Here is a 20,225-nt window from a genome sequence, read left to right as displayed (position 1 = left end):
TAGTTTTATATATTGTGAATTTCATGGCGAAAAAAATATTGAAGATTTAAAGTTATAGGGCTTAGTTTTATTCTAGTACATACTGAGCAGTTTACATCACAAAAATTGGGTTATTAACTTATGCAGTAAACCTGACCAAAAAGTGAGTATCCCAAAGGAGAAATAAAAATCAACTCTTATAGACTGACAGCATGAAATGGAAATTCATTTGAAAATCAAAATTAATTTTAAATTTGATTAATTCATAGTTACTGAAGGTGTGCCATATAACACTACTTGAACACTTAAGAACAAATATCTCCTGGCTAGGAAAAATTATGGGACAAGAAAAAAAAAGAGTCACTGAAACAAAGAGAAAAGCAAAATCTCTAAGAAAAAAATATAAAAGGGACCTGGATTTTATTATCACTCCTTTGAATGGATGAACAAATGGAGTATTGGAAAGGAGCCACCAGAAAGAAAAGGGAGGGGGTGGCAAATAATGTCCGTTAAAACGGTCCCATTGCGATTTGAAGAGGATAAATGAAAAGAAAGTGGTGAGACCAGCACATCTAGGAAAGTCTCTACTATCAGTTGCTATTTGAAAAGTGAAAGAAGAGAAAAATAAAAATTAAAACAAAGAAATGAAGTACAACCGGGGGAAATAAAGGTACCCCAGGGTATGGGTCTTTGCTAATAAAGGCATTTTTCCCCAGGGAGCTTTTGAAGAGCATTTGCTCTAACTCCAAGTCTCTGCTAATTAAAATCTTTTGCTCTGATGTAGTTGTTTCTAAGTCCCTTAACCTTTGCAGCAGCATTGAGATGGTTTGTTCGGTCTCATTATTGGCAGCCCAAGAAGGTATGAAAGCCCTTTAGCTTCTGCGCTCACACATCTTTACCATTAGCGTCTCTGGTGTGAGGCCCTGAACAATTCACCTGGCAAATAGAAGAGCTTGAAAAACCTTACTTGGGAAAACAAGTGAAATTTGTCAGGCACAAACCTATTAAGACCGTCTTTGCAGGGAGTTATGTAGAGGCTTTGTTCCGAAAGGTTTTGTTTCATAATAGTAGCTTCAAGAAGTAAAGCAGTAGAATTTCTAATTCAATTAGTCACTTATTGGCACTGTCAAGTTGGTTTGGCAATAAAATGTTCATAGTTTTCAGTCCCGTTTCCATTGTGATTGACATTTGGAAGTGGCTTCTTTTGCTCGTCAGTCATTTTCTCATCTACACAATTGTGTATCCGGGCACAATACACAAATAATACAGGTCACATTTCCCATGTTGCCCTGTAGACAATGTGCAGCTGTGCTGAATATCTCAAACTCAAATAGAGTATTGTAAGGGAGATTTGAACATAGTTGCACGCATTGTCATACCAGATATATTTGGTCTTAATTTGTCACTTTACTTTCCCCTCTGTTTTATGTTTCCTTTATATGCCAATCATTTTTACTACCTGATTTTCATTTTTTATAAACATTTGAAAGAGAGCAATGCTATTTTCTCTCATGTTCATTCCCTCATACTTTTTCTTGTTTGCATTTATATCAAAATATGCCAAATAGGTTACCAGAGCAGTGGTACAGCAAGCAGGGTACTTTCTTACACAAGTTGTGTTTGATCCCCAGCAGACCATGTGTTCCCTGGATCCCCAAGGAGTGATCTGAGTCAGAACAAGGAGGAAGCTCTGACTCTCACTGGTATGATCCCCCAAAAAGCTAAAAAATATATGCCAGGAATTTTTATCTCACAGTAAGATCTCTAGTCACTCATTTTATGAAGTAGGTTATTCTTCTTTCCATTCTATACAAATGTGGAATTGCTGATGCAATGTAACCTACCCATAACTAGAAAATATAAGGAACAGCAGCAATAGAAGACTGGAAACCAAGTCTGTTAGACCTGAGAGAATTTTTTCTTAGCTTTCTGATGCCCTGTGTAACTAATCATTCTTCTGAAATGAGGAAGTTCAGAGACCATTGAGGACACATAAGTGGGGGTGTAGAAAGAAACTAAACTGATGGGGAGTGTTGGCTTTGCATCTAGCTTAGAGGTATATTTTACTATATACGGGTCTCGCATATAATTTAAGACTCCTCTGTCACCTGTTTTATTGCAGGGCATTTTATCACAATTCTAAATCACTTTCTTTTTCAAAAATCTTTAACCATTAATAAAATTCTTAAATGTTATGCCATATTATTGTTTTGGTTTTGTTTTATTTTTAGGCCACACCTGTCAGGCTCAGGACCTGCTCCTGATCTATGTTCAGGGATTACTCCTGGTAGGGTTCAGAGGACCAATTGGGGTGCCAGGGAATGAACCTAGGTTGGCTATGTGTGAGGCAAATGCCATACTGGCTGTACTATCTTCTCTAGCTGCACATTATTTATTTGATAGGATTCCTTTTTTGTGTAAGTTCTTGTCCCATGATGTACATATCCTGGAGCTAATTCCATGTGCACTGAACAAGAATGAATATTCAGCTTTGTTGGGGAGTGAAGATACTGTAAATGTTTATTGATTCAATTTCTTCCTCATTTAAGACTTGATTCTTTAATGCTCTGTCTGGTTGCTCTGTTCAATGATAAGAGTGAGGTGTTAAAATTCCTGAGAACTATTTTGTTCCTGGCAGAATCTCCGGCCCCGAGACAGGCTGTTTTCACAGGGGCCCCTTCGAAGGGGGCGGATTGAGTTTCCCTCCCCTCCCCAACTATAGCCCCAGCAGCTGAAAACCTCCAGAACCCATCTGCAGCCATACTCAAGGCCACTCTCCACACGCTCAGATGAGCCTTACCCATGAAGGAACCTGCAGAGGAACCCAGGGATGCAGGACCCGTGGCTGAAATATCCAAGCCTGCTCAGATTGGGACTGGGCCTCCTCCAATCAGATTCTCAGTTTTCCAGTAGCTTGGCAGCCACACCCACAAACTGCCCCGGTGCCATGTAATCTCATCAATGGCCAAGATCCAGAGTCTATAAAACAAATCTCCTGGAAGAGAGCGATGCAGAATCTTGCACAGCAGAGCCTGACAAGCTACCTGTGGTGTATTCTATATGCCAAAAACAGTAACAATAATGGGCTTTGTTCCCCTGACCCTGAACGTGACAGGGACGAATGGAGATGTTATTGGCACCCACTCGAGCAAATCGATGAGCAACGGGACAACAGTGACAGTGATACAGTGATTTTTGTTCCCATCTATGTATCTTCTCAGGTCTACTGAGAGATCTTTTATTTTATTTTTATTTGGGGGAAATTCCCTAGCAGTGCTCAAGAGGCCTTGAAAAGCTTCTGAGAAATTCTCTGCCAGCCCGACTACTATTCAATGTGAGGATCCAACAATGCAATGCAGCTGAGGGCCTGCCTCATAGGAGAGTAACTGGGCCACCCCGTGCCCCGGTTCCTCCAGGAATGCATATGGTAATACTTGGGGGAGCACGTGGTGGGGTTGGTTAACAGCAGTGTATGGGTCTTAACCCCAGGACAGACTCTCTGACCACCACAGTGGACTTGTAAATAAGTGTTTCTGTCCCTTTGGTGCATGTCTGTGGATTAGAGTGAAGTCTTCTTGGTTATTGATCTCTTAAGCCGCATGAAGTGTCTGTCCCTGGCTCTTATTACTTTGTTCAGATACACGTATGATTGTCCCTGCTTGGATAAATGTCTGCCAGGAAAAATGGATAAGGCTCTAGATGGTGTTACTTGCACATCTGAGACTTAATGTTATAGTAATTTTTTTCATGTTTTTAAGCATTTGCTTCTAATTTCTTTTTTCTTCCCCTTATAGTAAGAAGGGGTAGGTATGCTATCAGCAAACATGCTCTATGTCACTGTGGGCTTTAAACACAAATAATGACACAGATTGGGCTGGACCCATAGCACAGCAGGTAGGGTGTTTGCAGGTTTGAATCCCAGCATCCCATACGGCCCCCTGAGCACCGCCAGGGGTAATTCCTGAGTACAAAGCCAGGAGTAACCCCTGTGCATTGCTGGGTTCTATTCCCTCCCAAAAAAATGACATAGCTGTAATATTGTGTGATTCATAAACCCCAGGAATGTAATATTTGTTTGTTTCTTTTTTTGGGGGGGGTTGTTTTTGCTTTTCTTTACTTCATCTGTTGTTTGCTTTGGGGCCACAGACAGAGTAAGCACAGGAGTATGCGAGCACAAGAGTAAGTGTTCAGAGCTTAGTCCCGGCTCTGCATTCAGGGTTCACTTCTGGAAGTGGTTGAGGGGCCATATGTGATGCTGGTGCCCAGCCCCAGGTTGGGCGCACAAGGCCGGCACCCTGGCCGCTGCACTATTGTTTTGGCTGAATGTTTTTCACTATCTTAGACATGTTAGCCAATTATGTCTTGCATAGATATTTTTCCCTAAAAATATCTCCTTAAATTTTTAGTTTGAAGAAGATGATTTTGCAACTCCATTGTGTTACATTATATGTGTTTTCATTTTAATATGTTAAATGATTAGAATAATTTTTCTAGTCATTTGTCTCTGTCATTTTACCTGACACTCATATATTTGCATTACTTATATTGTTCATGTTTTAATTCAAGGAAAATTTAATCTACTATACCTTCTATATTATTTTTTTTACTTTCTATGAGTTAGACTACACTTAAATCTTCAACAATCTTCATACATGACTGAACTCCATTCCCTAAACCAGTGGCCCACAGAATTTGAGGTATAGTAAAATTTTTTAAGGGCTCATTCAATGGTGATGTCTGTATCCCACCCACTTCCTGATTCCAAGGTTTCAAACCAGTCTTGGAGGACTTGCATTTCTAACAAACACCCAATATAGGGACCACACAATGCCAAGGAACGATTACTGAGCATAGGGTCAAAAGTAAGTCCTAAAAGCACAGCTGAGTTTGGTCCATACCTCCACTCTAAAAGATATATATGTTAATAATAAGGACAGATCTATTCTAGGATTCTATCTTAGCTTCTGGTCATCCTGTGGTTTGTGATGTGAGGTAATCAACAAAATGTTTTCCTTATATGTATTTCTATGTACCAATGTCCCAAATCATATTGGACTAAAGGTCTATGTATGTTTGACCTCATCTTAACTGAATATATCTGCAGAGATGCTTTTCCACTTAATTTCAAATTCAGAGTGAGAAATAGATTTCAACAAACAAATTGGAAATGAATACAATTCAGTCTCTAACACTCCTTACATTATGTAGGAGTTTTAAGTCACATAAATAATAGAAACAGTGTCAGGGCCAGAGAGATAGTATAGTGGAAAGTCCTTGAATTTGAACAACCTGGGTTCAATATTCAGCACTTCAGATCACCCAAGTTCTGCCATGAGAGATCTCTGAATTCATAATCAGGAATGCCACTGGTGTGCCTCAGTAAATAAGAAAACGGAACAAAAATAATGATAGGATTATTACACAAATTAAATGAAAATGTTTGTACATAGTAGGTTTTCCATACACTGTATTATTTTTATTATTAAAGTACATCAACTTTCTCTAACACTCTTGAAATTGCCACTCCCCCTCACCCATTGACCATCTAATTAATCTATAAACAAACATTCTTGATAAACAGTGGCTATAGCCCTCCTAAGATATGTTTCAAAATATAAACTGAAAAAAATGGGTTACCTTCTTCATTCATTATACATTCCTTACTGCTGATGAGAATAACTGGACACATTCAGTCCATTTCCTTTCCCCACCATCTGGTTTTGGTGATATTGAGAGAGGCATCTGCCGGCAAAGTGCTAGTCTCTTACACTAGACCAACATTGTATTATTTTCCTTCCTCTTTTTTTTTACTATTTAATGTTCACTGTTTGCATCCCAATGATGAGATGCATATGAGGGACAGTCAATACCAAGAACATATCTAACAATTGAATGAGCAGCTTGCCGGTGGCAATGACTCTGTCACAATTTGTGAGTGACCCAATGCCACACTATAAATCTAATACCAAGTTGCCCATTGTTCCCATTCCATTACCAGTTTAACTCCAAAGTTCCCATTCACAATATCTTTTTTAATCCTTTATTTTCTTCTTCAGTGCCCAAATGACAGTATCATCAACACATGGCAGAACCTAGTTGCTATTCCAATGCCATCTGTGTTTGTTTGGATCAAACAAGGGTTGACCATTCCATGGGCATGCACTTGGATAGTATGAATGAAGCATTTGGGTCATGTTTCTTTTTTTTTTTTTTTGCTTTTTGGGTCACACCCAGCAATGCACAGGGGTCACTCCTGGCTCATGCACTCAGGAATCACCCCTGGCGGTGCTCAGGGGACCATATAGGATGCTGGGATTCTATCCCGGGTCGGCAGCGTGCAAGGCAAATGCCCTACCCGCAGTGCTATCAATCCAGCCCCTAGGTCATCTTTCTAAGGCACCTGCTCTTGTATTTTCTACTCAACAAAAGAGCAGGTATAGGAAGAGAACTGAGAGAAACACCGAGTGCTTGTGTGTGGGACATCCTAAGTATCCCCTCCTTTACCACCACCTTCCTGAGATGATCTCAAAGAGAAAATATTGCCAAAATTGCCCAAATGAAGACAGAGATCTTTTTTTTCCTTTTTTTTCTGAGAAGTGTGATACTCCTGCCCATGCTGCTCATAAAGCTTGACTTTTGCTGCTTGCTGGAGAGCATATGCATCACCAGTAGTACTTGTACATGCCAATACAATGACAGTCACACGCAAGACTCCCAGATGACAACGCTATCCCACACATGTAGGTAGCACCAGGGATAGAACTCATAACCTCATGCTTGCAGGACAGGGACGTTTTTGCCACCAAGCCACCTCCAGCTCCCCAGATATAGACGTTGATATAGATACCAGATATAAATATACATTTCCATTGTAGTTAGGAAAAATATCAGCCCGAATATTTAGCAATAAAATTATTTATTAGCCATTATGGTCTGTGTTCATCAATATAAATCTGTCTAATGTATGCCTATACATTATTTGAATTTCCCAATAAAAAAGCTAATTTATTAATTTAGTGATTATTGCACAGTTATATCACCACTAAATAAAAGAGCTTGGAATTTCATCATGAATTCCAGATGTAGACTCTGCTCCAAATAAAGTCTGTTGATCATACCTACTATTGAGATCTGACCACGTTTTAGATGGACAGAATATACTATATATCGAATTTTGCATTGCATTGCCATAGAGGTGGGGGCCTGAGGGTGGTGGTGGGAGGGATATTGGGAACATTGCTGGTGGAGAATGGGCACTGGTGGAGGGATGGTGCTCAATCACTGTATGACTGAAACGCAAGCACGAAAGTTTTAAGTCTGTAACTGTACCTCACTGTGATACATTAAAATTTTTTTATAAATAAATAAATATATTTTTTAATTTGCATTTCATTCCAGGAGGGCCAATGATATTATCAATAAATATCCTTATACAAAATAGTGTTGAATCAATCAGTAAGGATATACTAAAACATCCATAGATGTTTTCCTTGACTTCTGATTCCTCAACTAACACTCCCATTTGAGCAGCCTGGAGAATCTGGTGAGTTCACTGCAGCTGTGGTCACTGGGGATCTTAGTTAATATGGTGGCTTTCTGTCACAACATCCATTTTGCATTTACATCAGAGTCCAAGAATATCCATGTCAATTCCACCTGTTTCCAGCTCAGTCATTTTGTCTCCCAAAGTTAATCAGAAGGATATGTTCAGTTACATATATATGTGTATATGTGTTTATATACATACATGTATATGAATGTATGTATAAGGTTATATTGACTGATCCATAATAAATTGATATCTTTGTCAACCAGAGTTTTAGTCATATTCTCTTCCAAATCTGGGTCTTTGTTGGGAGCCCAATACTTCAACATTATGTCATATATTTATCTTAAAGGTATTATCCAATGATTTTTTTTGTCATGATGGCATTTGGCTGGGCATTATCTTCTCTATAGTTTTGGAATAACTACTAAAGGATGTCCTGATATGATAGACCGAAACTGGTTTATTACAAACCTCCTTTAGTCATAGAAATTTAACTTACATGGGGCCAGAGAGATGGTGCAGCAGATAGGGGTTTGCCTGGCATATAGAAAAACCCAGGTTCAATCCCTGGTGACCCATTTGGTCCCATGAGACCCTGGCTGGATTGATCCCTGAGCACAGAGCCAGGAGCAAGCCCTGGGCACTGTGGGGTGTGTCTCCAAAACAACAGACAAATAAATTAACTTTCACAAGCAATTTTACTCACGTCACTCTGCCATTGTTATTTGCTACTTATCTTTACTACTTGTGATGAAACAAAGCCCGAGCAGGTTTCTCAGCAGCATCTGGGCCTGTGATGACTAGAGATTGTGGACGCCAGCTGTGTTTTGTCAGTGCAGAGCCAAGCTGGGGCCAAGCAAGAAGGAGACCATTAAAGAACCTGATGAGTGAGGAAAGATGAACTAGCTGCCATCTTTCGTCGGCTGTTCTACACAACACTCCACAAGAGAATCTACCTTGAAGGTTCTACGAGCCATTTATTACTGCTAATGAATTTTCTTGTTTCACATACATTTAGTTTGGCACCACATAAAATCACCCTTGAGTGATTAAGATAATAGTCACTAAAACAATTTTCTGGATTGTGACATAAATATAAAAAAAACACTCCTGTATCCTTATATAATCCAAGAAAAATTATATCACATTTTTTATAAAAATCTTTCATTCTTACTCTCAAAAACCAAAATAAGTGAAAATTGGTGGGAAGAGATGATTTAAGTGGCAGGTATTGACTAAAATTTAAATATTGGTAGAAATAGGCACAAATAAGAATGAATTTCTTTAGTCTAAAGTAAGTTTTTATTATTATTATTATTATTATTAATTTTATTATTAATTTCCCATTGTATCTTTTCCCCTGGAATAAATAAATAGACATATTAATATAAGCTTAGCCATTATAGTACACCATCCCCTTTGGTCAGTGGTACTGAAATTATTTAAAAATAAATGTTAAAAGAAAAAAGGAAATTTTTAAGTAATTCAGAGCTGAAAATTATCATAAAATAACATTAACTTGTGATCTTGATTAGACTGGTTAGGCCCAAGAAGATGCTGTCAAGAAGTAGTTTCTCATTATTAGAAAAGGTTAGTTGTGATGGTCATTAATCGTGGTCATTTATTCCCTTAGCACAGAAAACTTGTGCATTCTATTAGTAAAATGCAGTTAAGAAACAATAGAAAGAAATAGCTATGGAACTGAGAAAGCAAGACATCATTTCAGTTTGTGAGGTTTTGCTTTGTTTTGTTTTGGAGCCACATCCCGCATCATTAAACTTCCTTCTGACTCTGGACTCTGCACTCTGGGATCACCTCTGGTGAGCTCAGAGGATTATATGGGATGGCGGGGATTGAACCCCAGTCAGCAGCACATAAGGCAAATATCCTACCCTCTGTGTTACTGCTTAGACCCTTCCAACTGAGTTTGTAAATCATCTCTCTCAGCTACATGATTCTTTATTTCCTTGAGCCTCAGTTTTTATTTATTTATTTTATTTCATTGTTTATTTTTTTTTTATTGAATCACCATGAAAACTGTTACAAAGCTTTCAGGTTTGAGTCTCAGTCGTACAATGATCAAACCCCCATCCCTTCACCAGTGCATATGTTCCACCACCAAGAACCCCAGTATACCTCCAATCCCACCCCACCCTCCCAACCTTTTTGGCTAATGATCTTCATTTTACTCTCTCTATACTTTGATTATATTCAATATTTCAACAGAAAACTCACTATTATTATTTGAAATTTTCCCCCAACAATCAAACCTGCTGAAAAGGCATCATTTGATAATTTGTTTTACATTGCTGAGAATGAAGAGTATACGATTGAAAAATTTTGAATTTCTGGTATTTTAGTAATTAAGTCCAGAAAAAATTCTGCCAGAAGTTGCATCACTGCAAGCTTGTACCTGCGGTTAGTGGGGTCTGTAAATGGCGGTCGCCATGCGGACACAGCTGCTGCCGCCGCTGCCACCACGGAAAGGAAAGGCTGAGAGGGAAAACCCTTTCCCCTCCTGAGGCGGCATGGGTTCACGGCTCAGTTCACAGTCTAGAGGCATTTCTGTAAGAAGCCGCTGCGTGCTGAAATGAGTTAGTAGGCCTCTGGGATCATAGTCTTTTAGGAGCAGAGGAGCCGTTTGTGTGCAGCCGCTCCAGGTCTCGTCTGGTCGGAGAGCCCAGCCTCAGTTTTCAATAGCATGAAACGTTTACTTACTTTCAGTTCCAATAGCTATGATCTAAAGTAAAGAAGAGATTAAAAAAAATTACAAAGCCCCTCAAAATCTGCTAATTAAAAGTAGGATACTTGATTTGTATTTTGTGTTTTACTGACATTGAATCCAATATTCATAATAACACCACAAAACAAGAGAAAAGAAGTATTTAGTGATTTGCCTGAGATATCACACACACATACATACATACACCCCTCCACACACACACACACACTCACACACACTTCCACAAGCACACATGCTCACACGCACGCACGTGCACGCAAGTGCGAGAGTGCAGGCACACACACACACACACACACACACATACACACACACACACCACTGAACTGAGCTGGATTCCTTCAATTTTTCCAGTACTAAAGCGCCTATGGACTTTACATTCTATAACTCCTTTAGCTAATTGTATAATGGTATAATGTCACCATAGCATCAGCTGTGAATCATAAGTTTCATCAAACAGACTGCCAGGGACACAGAATTAAATACAGAATGAGGAGGAAAAGCAGAATTTTGGAAACAGAAAGTTCTGTCAAAGTCATCTAGGTGAACTCTTGCCTTATGTTAAGGCTCACCAAACCATTCCAGACATATTGTCAGGGAGGGAATTAACGGCTCAGCTATCTCCTCCTCTGCTTAACCATGCTTGCTAGTCCAGAGACCCTCCTTCCATCATTTGAATTGCCTCCAGCTCCGGTGTCTGTCCTTCTTATCCTTTTTGTGCCTCATTAGAAAGGGAGAAGAGTTGGTCACCATGTAATCACATGTGGGATAATGAAGCTGGTTATTGAGTCACCCTTCAATAAATTCAGTCCAGGTTTTACTACAGAGACCTGTTTAGAGTGGAGCTGACAAAGATGGGAAGGAGAGGGAAATATATTTAAAATATACACCTAGCAAAAGGATGTTTGGAAAATGAATAGTGCTCCTTATTATTTTTCCCTGGCTCGCATTTTGCCATTGTTTTAAATTTTTAGCCCATTCTCATGGCCAATGATAGGATTTTTCATATAATTTGGATCTGGATTTATCTGAGTTTGGGATAATTAAGTTAGAAAATTCAAAGGTGAAAAAAAAATGTTTTGGACAGGGGCCAACAGGATCTCTGATCCAAGGCACATGTGTCTGAAATTAAATTTAGGAGTTCGACAATGCTATCCTTAAATCATGACAGCAAATGAAGGGGAACCTTCTGCCTGCTAAGAAAAGGGACTGGGTAGGCTGCTTCCTTGTGGGAATTACAGGGGATAATTCCCAGAAACTACCCAAGTTGGATGAATGGCTACTGGGCACTTCGGAGTAAGGGAATGAGAAGGGAAGTCTACCTATAATTATCCTGTCTGAGTTCCTGAGTCCTCCTGTGTGCCTGGTGGATTTGGGCGAGTACAGCTGCAGAAGTGTGCCAGAAATAACGCATTGCCTGAAAGGGGTGATTTTTATGGCAACACATTCAGAAACCAGTTAGGTGTACATTGTATCATTTACTATAGCTTTATCTTTTGTATAGTTTTACAGAGTTTTCTGCATCTCGAGGTTCCTAATGAAAGACATAATATTCTCCATTATTAGTCATTTGACATCCACAAAGTAAGATTCTGTGAGATTAGGCAAGGCATTTAATCTTCATTTGTGGTTTCAGATTATGTAGGGGGATGGTCAGGCACTTCATTAATGTATATATACTTTCTATAAATCATCCATTAGTCACATGAGAATGAAAACGGTATTTACCTCAAAGGAATGAACATTTACTGAGTTGGGACACGAAACACTTACAATAGTGTATTGTGCAAAGAGACAGCCCAATAGATGTCGGCTAATGCTAAGGAGACACAGATTCATAAATCCTTGAGAAGTGCACCCATGAACACAGAGAACCAGTATTTAATGCGAGTTCTCTAAAATAAAGTTCTAGAGCATGAATCCCATTTATGTCTAGCTTTTCAGAAGGAAATATTTTTTTTCAGGAAGAAGATAATGATGATAAGAGCTGGTTAATGCCTGACAGAAATATTTTGCTTTTCACAATATGGGTCTCAAATGAGCTACCTGGGCACTATAGAATATACCAGTTTGAAAGGGATAAAACAGATAAAAGGTATCTTTGTGAAGCATCCAAATAGAATATAGGAAAAAAATTAAAGAACTTGGTGTTGGAGATGTACTATTACGTGTAAGGCCTTGCATGAAATGGATCCGGTTTTGCTCCCAGCACCATATATGGTTCCTTGTGCTTTAGCAGAGAGAACGAAGCGCAGAGCCAGGAATAAGCCTTAAGCACAGCAAAGTGTGGCCCAAAGCCAAAACAAATTTTTAAGAGGATTTTATAAGTTCAATTTAGACAGGAGTCAGGCTGAGAGATGTTAGTGGTATTATACATCTATGAAATATGACATATTTCTCCTGCATAAAAATCAAGATCATATGGAGTGAAAGTCCCAAGGAAAGTTTCTTTTAATAAATAAAACTTATTCTAAGGGCAGAATGTGACAAAATATGTTTGCACTGTCTTAGGTATATGAGTTACTAAAATTGTGAAGGACAGACTGATATTAAGAACAATATTTGCAGATTGGTGTCCAAATATCATCAGCAACTTTTATATTAAACATTTTATAATTTGACAGAGATAACTATTTTTAAATCAGGTTAACATTAATTTATATGACTACATCTATACATTTATGTATATGTATGCATATGGATATATGTATACATGCATGTGTGCATATATACATACATATATGCATATATACACATATATACATATATATGTATGTACACAGACTTTTGGGGTACAATTTCATGCCTCTTCAAAATATATGTTCCACATCACAACTATTACCAAAGTTCCAAACTTGGTCCAGTACATCTATTGAGCCACACAATGAGCTGATTGGTGCCTCCTCCCCTTGTCAGATGAACTCACTCTGTAGATGGTTTGAATGTTGGATTTGTTTCTGTTAGCTTTTATGTCACCAAGCTTTGCTCATAAGTGAGATCATCTATTATTTGTCATTCTACTCATTCTACTTCTGAATTATCTCACTTAGAACAGACTCCCCGCACTCCACAAAAGTTTCATTTAGTTGTCACAAAAGGAAAAAACATCCCTTCCCCAAAAAATCAAAATATTTTAAAATGACTTTCTTAACCTCTACATCACAAATGAACAATGTTGCAAAGGCCAAAGAGATAGAAAAGGCACCCAACCAGTGTTTTCATATGTATACCCACTCTAGGGGAAGTGAAATATTTTACCCACATGAAAAAATAAAGTCAAAAAAGCCTTGTCATGATTGTTACCTTTTGTGTATTCAGAAATCAATTTCTCTTTAGTTGGCCACTGGAGCTTCAAGATATTTGACTCTGCTAAGTTCACAGTCTGAATGCAAGGTTCCATGTCAGTGAAAAACCAGTAGGACTATTCTGTTGTACAAGAAGGGAGACATCCACGACATCGGCAACTATCGCCCAATCTGCCTGCTGTCTGTCGTCTACAAGTTGTTCACTCATGTCATCCTGAAGAGAATAGGCAGAACACTAGACAAAGGACAATCATGAGAGCAATCCGGGTTCCGAAGGGGATTCAGCATGATAGACCATATCCATAGTGACCAAACTCATTGAAGTTTCAAGAGAGTTCAAGATGCTGCTCTGTCTAACGTTCATCTACTTAAAGAAGGCCTTTGATTCTATTGAGACTGAGGCGGTCATCGAAACCCTGGCCAAACAGGGTGTTCAAACGCAGTATATCAGAATCCTCCTTTAGCTGTATTGTGGATTCACCACCAGGATCTCACCATTCTACAAGGAAGTGATCATTGATGTAAAGAGAAGGGTGTGGCAGGGTGATACCATTTTACCAAAACTCTTCAGTGCTGCCCTTGAGAACATCATGCGACGATTGGAATGGGAAGGAATGGGAGTGAATATAGATGGTCAGCAATTACACCATACCTCCGCTTCACTGATGACATATTTCTCATAACACCAAATTAGCCAAGCGGCACAAATGCTGGCCAACTTCGACCATGAGTGTGGAAAGGTCAGATTGCAGCTGAATCTCAACAAGACAATGTTCATGAAAAACAAACTGGTCCCTGAAGCTCCAATTGCTCTCAATGGAAAGAACATCTCTGAATGCAGCAGCTATGTGTACCTGGGTCGAGAAAACAACATGAGGAATGACTTGGTGCCATAACTGTGCAGGAGGAAGAGAGCAGCATGGAATGCATTCAAGAGCGTCGAAAAGTGGTTAAGAGAATGAAGAACCTCTGACTCCGGGCACATCTTTTCGATTCCACCGTTCTTCCTGCACTAACATATGCCTCAGAGACCTGGGCCCTACACAAACAGGATGAGAATGCTATTAGGGTATCCCAAAGAGGAATCAAAAGAGCTATGCTGGGAATATCATGTCTCACTCAAGTGAGAGAAGGAATCCCGAGTTCTGACACCCCCGTCGATGGTCAAAAATCAGGGATGCTGTCTCATTTGCCAAGGCATCAAAAGTCAGATGGGCTGGTCATGTAATGCGATTCAGAGATGACCGCTGGACTAGAGCTGTTACTGACTGGATTCCACGGGATATCAGAAGACCTCGTGGCTGCCCACCAACTAGATGGTCAGATTTATTTGTCAAATCCCTGAATGAACGATTTGGGGCTCTTCCTGTTTCTGGAGCAAGCAGATATCATTGGGCTGCACTAGCTCTCGACAGGGACAAATGGAGATGTTACTGGCACCCTCTCAAGCACATCAAAGATCAGCGAGACTACAAGTGATACAAGTGATATTAATTCTTGCACTCAGCAAACCCGGGTTCGATTCTTTCATTCCTCTCGGAGAGCCCGGCAAGCTACCAAGAGTATCCTGCCCAATCGGCAGAGCCTGGCAAGCTACCTGTGGCGTATTCGATATGCCAAAACCAGTAACAACAAGTCTGACAATGAAGACATTACTGGTGCCTGCTCGAGCAAATCCAACAGTGCTACAGTGCTACAGTTCTTGATTAAGCAAGTTTTTTCCTCAGTATATTTGAACTTCTTACTGTTTCTTTCGCAAGACTTTGCATGGTTATCCCCTGATGCACATTTAAATCTCAATTTCACATCATCACCAATCTTGGATCTACATGTATTTTGTCGATGCCCTCCACTATTCATTATCAATATTCTCTTTTGACTTCATTTTACAGTTCATAGAATTTGTTTTTCTTAACTTACAAGCATCTAGAACAGTGATGCATATGTGCATTCATTACATATTTATTTCTTTTAAGTGTTGATTTAATTGTTACCTTTCTACTCATTATAAAATTATTTTCATGAGCACAAAAGAACTTTTCTCAGGGTCTCTATAGTATCCCGATGCCAAAACAGTGTTTGGAAGAAAGTGACACCACAAAAATTATCTGTTAGACATGAATATTATATCTGGCAAATAATCACATATTTACAGATGAAGAGCTCAAATGAAATTTAAGTTTATGGAAATAAAATTTGCCCTTGTGCTTTTATTTATTTTTATTTTTTTATGCACCTGAGATGACAAGTCCTGCGTATACAGCAGTGAAAGTAAATTCTTCATTTCTGTGTTCACAGCAATGAGGCACCCAACAGTACCAAACATACCACAGTTCACATAGCTGTCATTCCATTCTACTACTTAACCAAGACTTTCTACTCCGAAGCTCAAACGTCAGGCGAGAGCTGAGGAAGTTATAATTATATTTCAAAAATCCCTTCACACTGAGAAGGAGTCATACAATTATGGGTAAAGTGAGTAATATTAGAATCAAACATTCCAGGAACAATACCTTTGTGACTATAGTATAGACTGTAGTCTCACTTGTATCACTTGTCATCCCGTTGATCTTTGATTCGCTTGAGTGGGCACGAGTAATGTCTCTATCATCCCTGTCGCATGTTAGTGTAGCCCAATGGTGTCTGCTCACTCCAGGAACACGAAGAGTCTCAAACCATTCATTCAGAGTCTTGACGAAAAAGTCTGGCCTTCTCGTAGGTGGGCTGTCAGGCGTTCTTTTGACATCCTGTGGAATCCAATCGGTAACAGCTCTAGTCTAGCGATTGTCTCCAAATTGCATTACATGTTTGGCACATCTGATTTTTTATTTATAGTTTGGACTGGACAAAACTATAATACAAATATTATATTTATATTATAATATAAATACAAATAAATATAAAATATAAATATAATATAAAATATAAATAAAATATAATCACAAAATATAAATTTAATAGGCACTATATAGTATAATATAAACACGATATAATATATTATATTATATAAATATAAATAAAATATAAAATTAAATATAAAATACAATAAATGCAGATATAATATAAACTATAATAAAACTGTTATGTTACATTTATATTATAAATATAAATTATAATACCATAATAAATTATAATATATTTTATAGATTTATATATAAGTTTATAAATTATAAACTATAATATTATATAAATATTAAACATCTATAGGAAACAAAACATGTCGATCTGGAAGAAGAAAAAGGTAAAACAAATGGACTTTGACAGATGTGGATTTCTCGACTATAATCCTTGAAAACCAGAAACTGGTCTATCAGTCCCTTTTTGAATATCTAAAATGTACTAGATCTCTGATATAAACTATACCTAATTATATGTGATTATTTTAAAAATGTTATTTTTCTGATTATCAAATGTATATAAAATCAGGGTTAAAAATAGTTCTGTAAAATAAATTGTGTGTACATATATAGAATCCTATATAATCATATAAACGGAGTTTATTTTCAAAACAATATTTCTCTTATGCTATATTTTGCTTTAGAGTATAATAATGTCAGTGATAGTTTTTACTCACCATTGTTGTTTCATTAATTGTTGAAAGATTTAACAAATATTTATGGAGCGACTCCTATAATATGCACATTGATAAGTCCTAACAGTGTTATTTATCTCAAAGTGTTCAGCATATTTCAATATATCTGTGAATATATATCTACATGTAATAGAATTTAAATGTTCAATACTACTAATAGGAAAAACATGAAAGCAGTCACAAGGAAAGGAGAAAATGATATGCAAAAGAAGGATGATTAACTACGCTTACAGCTTAATTGTCAGAAGAATCATTAGAAAACAGACTTCAAAGAGGAATATCTACAAAGCTACAAAGAGTTCAATTCTGTTACAACTACCACTTGAGAATGAGAGCGAATCACTGTTAGTATCACTGTTTTAAAAGACTCATGGTAATGAATACAGTCTTTTGAAGATAAAGGAAAATTGGGCAGTTTGGACCTCTAAGTAAGGTCTTTGTGACTACACTACAAAAAAGTTGAAGGCAAAGCAGCTTTCATCACTGGATACGTAGACAATAGAGGATGCTCTATGCTTATGATATAATGGTACATATGATATAATGTTATAATGGAAAGGAAAACCTGACACATGATACAAATGGTTGAAACTGGAGAACATCAGGCTAAATGAAATAAGCCAGTAACAAAATGACAAATACTGTAGAATTCCCTTTGCATCAGGTGCCTATGTAAATTACTCAGGGATACAGAATGTAGAATGATAGATTCTATTGTGGCGAGCTGTTGTTGAGTGCAAGAATTTACTTCTTTGTGCTGAAATTGTGTATATTTGTAATGCAATTGAAGTACACACATATTATATTACTGATAGCAAATTTTGCTATATATACTTCAATACTATTTTTAAAGCTAAAAATATTTGGGGTCCAGGTGAGAGTGAGCAGTTAGGTCACATTCCTAGTATGTCCTGGACCTCGGTTTAATTCCTTTCATCACTTGCTCTTCCAGGTATTTCTGGGTGCAGGTCTAGTCCCCCCAACACCACACCTCAGAGTCCAAGTAAAACTGCATCCTCAGACCCAGACAAATATTGAGGGAGCACTTGTTTTTTGGCCACTAAAGCACTGCTTGGGACCCCCACAAAAGAAATGAGTAAAATTAATTTCTGTTGCATTCTTCCCTAAGGCAGTATTACAAAATAAGGCATTTCAGTGCCTGCTATGTATAATTTAGTTTCTAGTCTCTATATAATTATATAATAAATACCACGTGTAAAATATTATATATATACATATATGTATATTAGTTTTGAGGCCACACCCAGTAATACTCAGGGGTACTCCTGACCTGACACTCAGGAGTTACTGCCCGGGGGTGCTCAACAGACCATGCAGATCACCCGTGATCAAAACAGGGTTGGCCTCATGAAAGGAAGTACTCCATTGGCTGTGCTATTGTTCCTGCCTCCCAATCAATGTTTTTAAATATTGAAATATTTTATGTGGAGCGATAGCACAGTGGTAGTGTGTTTGCCTTGCATGCAGCAGACCTAGGTTCGATTCCTCCACCTCTTTCAGAGAGCCCAATAAACTACTGAGAGTATCTTGCCCACACGGCAGAGCCTGGCAAGCTACCCATGCCTGTGGCATATCTGATGCCAAACACAGTAACAACATATCTCACAATGGAGACGTTACTGGTGCCCACTCGAACAAATCGATGAACAATGGGATGACAGTGACAGTCAAATATAAAATCTTCAAAATAAGGCATATGTTTCGTACTTAAAGTATGTCACTAGCCATACCAGTACTCACTAAGCACTTGAAGCAAGCAGCTTCAAGTGCTTCAAGCTTCAGCTTCAAGCTTCAGACACCAGTGGCTGGGATGAGTTGACTCCAGTCATCTGACGGAGCCCAGAAGCAAAAGCAGAATACCAGTCGAGGAGAGGCCAGCCTTTCTTGTCAGAGAATCATTCACTACAAAATAAGTGCATGGGGGCCAGAGAGATAGTATAGCAAGCAGGGCACTTGCCTAGCACATGGCCAACCAGAGTTAGATCCTGGACGCCCCAAGTAGTTACCCCAAACCTGTGAGGAGTGATTTCTGAATGCAGAGCCAGGAGACAGCCCCGAGCATTTCCAGCTGTGGTCCTTAAACCAAAAACAGCAAAAATATTAACGGTTGTTTTATACCACCAAGATTTTTGAGTGGATTGTTTTTGCATTTGGTGCTAATTAATGGGATGGAGTAAATGATTTCATTTCCAAGCAGGTCTAGAGGTTTGGCAACTGCACAATGAGGAAATTTAGTGACATCAGCATCTATTTCTCCATAGAATACTAGCTGTATAGCATAGCATGGGAAAGACATAAGAATTTGGGAAAAGAGAATGAGGTATGAAGTACTTATAGGGAATACTAGAAAAAATGATGAAATGCCATAAAATTTCTGTTAAAGTGCAATGTTTATGTCAAATCTTCATTTTTAGTCACACATTCAGTAAATGCACCATAAATATTTGTTTAATCAAATGAAACCACTCATTGTTTTCTGAAATAAGTTATTCTGGAGAAGGCAGACTTTCATGGTACAAATCAAAAGTCACCTAATTCTTTGGTCTCAGTTTCTTTTTTTTTTTTTTTTTTTTTGGTTTTTGGGTCACACCCGGCAATGTGCAGGGGTTACTCCTGGCTCTTCACTCAGGAATTACCCCTGGCGGTGCTCAGGGGACCATATGGGATGCTGGGATTAGAACCCGGGTTGGCCGCATGCAAGGCAAACGCCCTACCCGCTGTGCTATCGCTCCAGCCCCTGTTCTCAGTTTCAACACTCTTATTTAAAATTAGGCAGAACACTTCTCTGAAGAATTTATGACACAAATGAAACGATGGGGATATTTTCTATCCTAAGTCTATCTTGCATATTATAGAATATATACCTTACTTGGAATTGTGGTCTTAAAATCGTTCACTTAAACTCTATTTTATAGAAGAAATGCTTATCTTGCTATATTAAGTTATAAACTATTTGGTGATTTTTAATATTATAATGAAATATCAGTTGGGAAGGCGTGTTCAAACATGCTTCCTCCTTCATACACTATTCCTGGTGGT

General features: G+C 38.3%; 1 pseudogene; it reads left to right on the top strand.

Moving 5' to 3' along the window:
- The window catches only part of LOC129404923 (uncharacterized), a 103,077-nt pseudogene extending 88,025 nt beyond the window's left edge, over positions 1 to 15,052 (top strand).
- Positions 15,053 to 20,225: the final 5,173 nt, after the last annotated feature.

The sequence above is a fragment of the Sorex araneus genome, chromosome 5 (genome assembly GCF_027595985.1).
Source record: "Sorex araneus isolate mSorAra2 chromosome 5, mSorAra2.pri, whole genome shotgun sequence".
Taxonomy (NCBI): domain Eukaryota; kingdom Metazoa; phylum Chordata; class Mammalia; order Eulipotyphla; family Soricidae; genus Sorex; species Sorex araneus.
This window is presented reverse-complemented; position numbering and strand designations above follow the sequence as displayed.